The 8,120-nt window shown below is 35.9% G+C and overlaps 1 protein-coding gene across 1 annotated transcript in view; it reads right to left on the bottom strand.

Annotated features, from left to right (window-relative positions):
* Gk5 (glycerol kinase 5) overlaps window positions 1–8,120 on the bottom strand; it is a 62,109-nt gene that overhangs the window by 36,500 nt on the left and 17,489 nt on the right. The gene's annotated exons all lie outside the window — the stretch shown is intronic.

Raw genomic sequence — 8,120 nt, 5'->3', positions numbered from 1 at the left:
TTTTTTTTTTTTTAAACTCTGCCTTCTTTCAAGATTTTTCTCTTTGTCTTTGGTTTTCTACAGTATGAATGTGATATACTAGGTGTAGACTTCTTGGTATTCATACTGATTGGTGTTCTTTAAGCTTCCTGGATATATGATTTGGTATTTGTCATTGATTTTAGAAAATTCTGTCATGTTTTTACAGAAAACATTCATAACACATAACCAAGCAAAAATATCCATAAGTGTGAGAATATGCAAGGAAAAAAGAAATAACACAGTTTTTAATTGTAGAAAGGAGACTCTAATCAGGCTGGGGTTGTGGCTCAGTGGTAGAGCGCTTGCCTAGCACATGTGAGGCACTGGGTTCAATTCTCAGCACCACATGAAAATAAATAAAATAAAACTGTGTCCACCTATAACTAAAAAAATAAATATTTTTTAAAAAATGAGCAACAACCCCAATGCTAAAAAAATTTTTTTAGAAAGAAAAGTACAAAGACACAGGTGAATGCAGAGAATAAGAGCTTGCCAGAAGTATGTGCCACTGCATGAAGCATGGTAGGAACACTTAAATGGTACCAGATTAATTGCCATGAACTAGCTTGAGAGATACAGAGTCCCCTCTCTGAGGGTGTGCTTCTTGCAGGGAAAAGGGAAAGGTAAAAATTGGGAAATGAGCCCCAAGTGTTCCGTACTCCTTAAAAGTGGTCTGCAATCAGGAAGCTGAATTGCCAGAGCCTAACCAACTTCAGTTTTATTGGAGCCTAATGGATGCAGGGACAGAGCTATGTTCAATTTCAGCCCCTCTTGCCTTCTTGGCTCACCTGAAAATGTATTTGTGAAGGGACACAAGCTCACTGAAAGACTGAGACCCAGTCACAAGATTATAGAATGCTTCTGCTCCCCACAATCTTCACTACAACATCACCAGAGTTCTGAATTACAACAGGGAATTGTAACTGAAAGAACAGAAAGCCTCAGACCTTATTTAAGAAGCCCCTAGTTAGGCATGGTGGTACACACCTACAATCCCAGCTACCCAGGGGCTGAAGCAGAAGGATCACAAGTTTGAGATCAGTGTGGGCAACTTAGGTTGACCCTATCTCAAATTTTTAAAAAAGGGCTGAAGCTGTAACTTGAAGGTGAGCATTTCCTAGCAAGTGCAAGGCCTAGGTTTAATCCCTAGTATTATTAAAAAGAGAGAGAGAAAAAAAAAAAGTCATCTCTAGGGAAACCCAAACAGGCAAAGGAAGATAAAAACAAGAACACTAAGGAAAAGTTTAGAGTGAGCTATACCATTAATGTAGATTGGACATGTTTGTGTCACTCCACAATGTCAAAATTTACAGGATAACAACACAGGCACAAGCTACATCAACTTCATAGACTTCAATTCTCCACATCCTGACAGTTACCTTGGTGTTCTCCATAGCCTAATTCCTGAATAGATGAATGTAAAACTTCATGCAGAAAGCCTAGTTATCTAGATGGAACTGGAGACCATCATGCATAGTAAAATAAGCCAATCCCCAAACACCAACGGCCAAATGTTCTCTCTGATATGTGGCTGCTAACCCACAATAATGTGGAGTGGGGAGAATAGAAGTTCACTAATTAGACAAAGGGGAATGAAGGGAAGGGAGGAGAGAGAGGAATAGGAAAGACAGTAGCCTGAATTGGACATCACTTTCCTATGCTCAAACATGAATAAACCACCAGTGTAACTCCACATCATGTTCAACCACAAGATTGGGAAGTTATACTCCGTTTATTTATATATGCCAAAATACACTGTTATATATATCTAAAAAAGAACAAATAAAAGAAAGAAAGCCTATTTACCTCATTTCTTTTTTCTTATTTATTTATTTATTTTAGTTGTAGGAGGACACAGTACCTTTATTTTGTTTTTACGTGATCCTGAGGATTGAACCCAGTGCTTCACACATGCCAGGCGAGCGCTCTACCACTGAGCTCCAGCCCCAGCCCTTTACCCTAAATATCACATTTGGCTTTCAGCAAAAAAAACAACAAATGGCAAGCTGAAAAGCAGAACAAAATCTGAAAGATCTGAGGGACAAGGCAAGCATCAGAACCAGATTGCAATAAGGCAGAGATTTTGGAATTATCAAAAAAGGTAAAATGCCTAGGACTAATACGCTAAGGACTCTAATGAAAAAAACAGATGGGTAATGTAAACAAAGATAAGGAAACTCTAAGAAAGAAAAAGGAAATGTCGGAAATCAAAAACACTAGCAGATGGTCTGGGGTTGTGCTCACTGGTGGAGCCCTCACCTAGCATGGGTGAGGCACTGGGTGTGATCCTCTCAGCACCACATAAAAACTAAGTGAAAAAAATTAAGGTATTGTGTCTGTCTACAACTTTAAAAAAAAAATACTAACAGAAATAAGGAAAGCCTTTGAAACTCATCAGAGGACTGGAAAGAAAACCAGCGACCTTGAAGATATGTCAATAGAAACTTCCAAAATTAAAAAGCAAAGAGATTGGAAAAAAATAAATAAGAATATCCGAGAACCATGGGACAATTACAAGAAGTCTAAGACACGTATAAAGAGAATATCAGAGGAGAGAAAGGAACAGAAGAAATGTTTTCTGTAAAAACATGACAGAATTTTCTAAAATCAATGACAAATACCAAATCATATATCCAGGAAGCTTAAAGAACACCAATCAGTATGAATACCAAGAAGTCTACACCTAGTATATCACATTCATACTGTAGAAAACCAAAGACAAAGAGAAAAATCTTGAAAGAAGGCAGAGTTTAAAAAAAAAAAAACTGATACAGAAAAATCTAAGTTGTAACCGATGAACAGCTGGAGGCTTACTGCAGAGAAGGTTGACCAGGAAGGAAATTTGTAGTGCAGTGAAATTACTGGGTATGACACTGTAATGGTATACACATGTTATTGTCACACATTTGTAAAGGTGTATAACACAAGAGCAAATCCTAGTGTGAACTATAGACTTCAGTTAATAACATATCGAGACTCCAGTTAATAGCAAAATGTCAGTATTGGCTAATGAATTGTAATAAGCACGCTGTCCTAATACAAGATGTTAATTATTGGAGACACTCGTGGAGGTACATAGGAACTCTGTTACCCACTCAGTTTTCTGTAAACTGATCAAAAATTAAAAATCTACAAATTAAATATTTAAAGAGTGGGCAAAATATCTGAACATATGCCTCACCAAAGAAGGTATACAGATGATCAATTTCATTATGAAAATATGCTGCATATCATATGCCATTGGGGAAATGAAAGCAATGCAATATTATCACACACCATGAAAACAACAATCTGCTGCACACCTATTAGGATGCCTACAACACAAAACACGAACATTGAATGTTAGTGAGGATATGTAGCCACAGTAACTCTCATTTGCTGTTGGTGGGAGTGCAAAATGCTACAGCCACTTTTGAAGACAGTATGGCAGTTTTTTATAAAGCTAAATAGAGTTTTACCACAATTGAACAATTGCACACCTCAGTATTTACCCAATGAGGCACACATTTATGTCCATAAAAAATCTACATACAAAACAGAATTTTATTCATTATTATAGTTTAGACATTAAACATCCCCCAAAAGCTTATCTGTTCAAGGGTTGGTTCCCAAAGCAGCAGACTTCAGAGGTGGGGACTGCAGGAGTAGACTATGAGGGCTCTGACTTCATAAATGGATTAATCCATGTACAGACTCATAGCTTAATGGGTTTGGGGAAAGGGTTTTTTATTCAAGTAAGCTCTTTCTCTTAGCTCACTGGCCACAGAGAGGTGAGCAGCTTTGTTCCACAACGCGCTCCCTGCCACGATGTTTTACTCTGCCATGGACCCACAGCAATGGGGCCAAGAATCTGGACTAAAACCTCTGAAACTGATCCCAAAGAAATCTTTCGTCCTTTTAAAAAAGTTGTTTTACTCAGTTTTTTTGTCACAGCTTCAGAAAGGTGATTAACACATTCAAAAATTACAAAAAACTGGAAACAACCAAGGTGTTTTTCAACAGGAACTGAATAAACAAACTGTGGTAAATCTCAACAATGGCATATTATTCAATGAAAAAAAGAAATGGGCCTGGGCTGGAGTTGTGGCTCAGAGGTAGAGCACTTGCTTAGCATGCGTGAAGCATTGGATTCGATCCCAGCACATTTAAAATGAATAAATAAAATAAAGGTATTGTGTCCATCTACAACTAAAAAATTTTTTTAAAAAAGAAAAATACGGGCCTTATGTACATATGACTGCAGCCCAGTGTTAAGTCTACAACATGTATAACCAAAAGAATGAGAAATTATGCTCCATTTATGTATGTCAAAGTGCATAAATGTATTCTACTGTCATGTATAACTAATTAGAACAAATAAAAAAGAAATTAAAAAAAAGAAATGGGCTGTCAAGCCACAAAAAAAGACACGAAACACCTTAAATGTACATTGATAATGAAAGAAGTCAACATAAAAAGGCCAGGTACTGTATGATTCCAACTATATAACATTTAGGAAAAGGCAAAACTATAGAAATAATTTTAAAAATCAGGGGTTGCCAAGGGTTCAGGGATTTAAGGAAAGGAATGAATAGGTGAACCAGAGGGAAATTTTAGGGCAATAAAACTATTGCATATGATTCTTAACGTGTAGTCCAACAACTGTAACATGTGCCACATTAAGGTAAGATGCTAAAAACAGAAGAAACTGTGTTGGGGTGGGAGCACATGGGATCTCTCTGTCCTTTCTGTTCAATGTTTCTATAAATCGAAAATTGCTCTAAAATCGAAATCTATTAATTTTTTTCCTGGACAAAAGACTTAAACAGATGCTTCACAAAAGGATGCACAAGTAACCACTAATTAGCAAGACAAGATGATCAACTTTGTTAGTAATTAGGAAAATGTAAAATAAGTACATGATGAAATAAAGAAGTGTGATTCCAACACTTTCTTTTTTCAAATTGTTTTTACTATTATGGGTTCTCAAATTTCTATATGAATTTTAGGATCAGCTTGTGTGCTAAAATTTTTTTAAAAAGCTATGGATTTTGGTATGGAAAATACTGAAGATCACTGTAATCTTTTTTTTTTTTTTTTTTTAATGATGCTGAGGATAGAACCCAGGGTGTTGTACATGTGAGGCAAACACTACGAACTGAGCTACATCCCCAGCCAGAGGATATCTTTACCTTTATTTCAGCCTCCATTGATAGCAAACAACATTTTGTAGTTTCTGCAAGTTCTGCAGCACTTTTGTTAAATGGATTTCTAAGTTTTTTGTTGTTGTTGCTGTTGTTTTTTGGGGGGCATCAGGGATTGAACTCAGGGACTCTTGACCACTGAGCCACATCCCCAGCCCTCTTTTGTATTTTATTTAGAGACAAGGTCTCACTGAGTTGCTTAGCACCTCGCTTTTGCTGAGGCTGGCGTTGAACTCGCAATCCTCCTGTCTCAGCCTCCTGAGCTACTGGAATTACAGGTGTGTACCACTGCACCCAGCTGGATTCCTAGGTAGTTTGTTCCTTTTTTTTTTTTGTGGTGCTGGGGATTGAACCCATGGCCTTGCGCATTCGAGATAAGCACTTTACCAACTGAGCTACATGCCCAGCCCATATTTTATTCTTTTTGACACTATCATAAATAGAACTGTTTCCTTTATTTCAATGAATTTCTAACTCATTGCTAGTATATAGCAATTGATTTTTGTATATCGATTTTATACCCTGCAACTCTGCTGAACTTATTAGTTGTAATCATTTTCTCAGGGATTTCTTAAGACTACCTATATAGACAATCATGTCATCTGGATCACAGAGATACTTTCACTCCTTCCTTTCCAAACTAGCTGCATTTCATTTCATTGCTTAACTGTGTAACTGCTCCAGCTTAGAACCTCCAGTAAAATGTTAATTAGAAGTGATGAGTATAGATATCCTTATCTCATTTCTGAACTTACAGGGAAAGCACTCAGTCTTTTACCATTAAGTATAGTGTTTGCTATAGGGTCTCCACAGATCAGGTAGAAGTAGTCACCCTTTTTTTTTTTTTTTTGGTACGAGGGATTGGACTCAGGGGCACTTGACACTGAGCCACACTCCCAGCCCTATTTCGTATTTTATTTAGAGACAAGATCTCACTGAGTTGCTTAGCACTTCACTTTTGCTGAGACTGGCTTTGAACTCTCAATCAGGTCCTCTTATCTCAGCTCTGGAGCTGCTGGGATTACAGGCGTGTGCCACCATGCCCAGCCGGCCCTAATAAATCACCCTTTATTCCTACTTTGTAGGGTTTTCTACATCTACTGACATGCTCATGTATTTTCTGTCCCTTATTCTATTAATTTGGTATATTACATTAGTCAATTTTCAAATGCTAAATCAACCTTGCATTCCTATAATAACTTCTACTTGGTCATATATAATTGTTTTTATTTGTTGCTAGATTTGACTTGCTAAAATTTTGTTGAGGATTTTTGCATCTATATTCATAAGGGATATTGGTCTGCAATTTTGTGATGTCTTTGATTTTGGTGTCAGGGTAATACTGGCCTAATGAGCTGAAAAGTGTTCCATTCTCTTCTATTTTTGGAAAAATTGGTCAAAATTCTTCTTTAAGCTTTTGGTAGATTTCACCAACGAAGCTATCTAGACCTGGGATTTTCCAGGTGAGAATCTGTTACTTACTAATTCAAACATTTTACTTGCTAAGATTTATTCAGATTGTTTATTTTTTTATTTTTGAGTAGTTTGTATATTTCTAGGAAAATTTCCATTTTTTAATAGTGACCTAACTTGTTCATAGTGTTGCCCATTAAGGCATTTTGTGAAATCAGAATTATTAATGTCCCCTTTTTCATTCATGGTTTTATTTATTTTGGTTTGCTTTCTTTTTTGTCTGTGTAGCTAGTCTTTTCAAAGAACCAACTTCTGGTTTTAATGATTTTTTTTCATTTTTTTGTTAAGTATTTTATTAATTTCCATTCTAAATCTTAATTTTTTCTTTTCTTGCTTTGGGTTTAGTTTGCTTATCTTTTCATAGAAAGTTAGGTGGAGTTAATTTTTTTTTCTTTTTAAATATATTCTTAAATGGGTGTGGTGGTATACTCCTATTATCCCAGCGACTTGGGAGGCTGAGGCAGGAGGATTGAAAGTTTAACACCAGCCTTAGCAACTAACTTGGCTAGACCCTGCTTTAAAATAAAAAATAAAAAGGGGTGGGGCCATAGCTCAGTGGTAGTGACCCTGGATTCAATTCCCAATACTGCCAAGGAAAAAAAAAAGAAAAAATTCTTAATATAGCCTTGTTATAAAAACTGCTTTGCCTGCATCCCATAGTTTTGATATATTGTATCATCGTTTTCATTCATTTCAAAGTAGCTCCTAATTTTGACCCACTGGTTATTTTGAAGCATATTAATCTCTCTCTCTCTCTTTTTAACTTCCAAACTTTTCTTCTGTTATTTTCTTGTAATTCCATTCCATCATGGTTAGAGAACAGACCTTGTATGATGTTATCCTTTCAAATTTAGGAAGGCTTATATTATGGCCTCACATATGGTCTAACCTAAAGAAGGTTCCATGCACACCTGAAAAGAAATATGTTCTGTTGTTGAATGGAATTTTCTATAACTATCTATTAGACATAGTTAGTTCTTATTGTTTTTTTAAGTTTTCTATTTACTTTTTGATCTTTTGTCTAACTGTTTTAACCATTATTGAAAGTAGGATATTGGGGGCTGGGGTTATATAGCTCAGTTGCCTAGCATGTGTGAGGCACTGGGTTCGATCCTTACCACTGCATAAAAACAAAATAAAGATATCGTGTCCATCTGCTGTAAAAAGTATTTTTTAAAAAAGAAAGACAATAGGATATTGTAGTCTTCAACTATTCCTGTTCAATTGTCTTATTTTCCTTTTTAATTCTGTCAATTTTGCTTCATGTATTCGGGGCTCTGTTATTGGATGCATATACAATTATAAAATTGTTTTTTAATCCTGATGGATTAACTTTCTTATCATTATAAAATTCTCTTTTGTCTCTAGTAATTTTCATTTTTTGTTTTAAAGGCTATTCTGATACCAGGATAACCACTGCATTTTTTTTTTTTTTTTTTTTTT

This window comes from Marmota marmota, unplaced genomic scaffold, assembly GCF_001458135.2.
Source record: "Marmota marmota marmota unplaced genomic scaffold, marMar, whole genome shotgun sequence".
Taxonomy (NCBI): domain Eukaryota; kingdom Metazoa; phylum Chordata; class Mammalia; order Rodentia; family Sciuridae; genus Marmota; species Marmota marmota.
The sequence above is the reverse complement of the archived record's forward strand: the minus strand, read 5'-3'. Positions and strand labels throughout refer to the sequence as shown.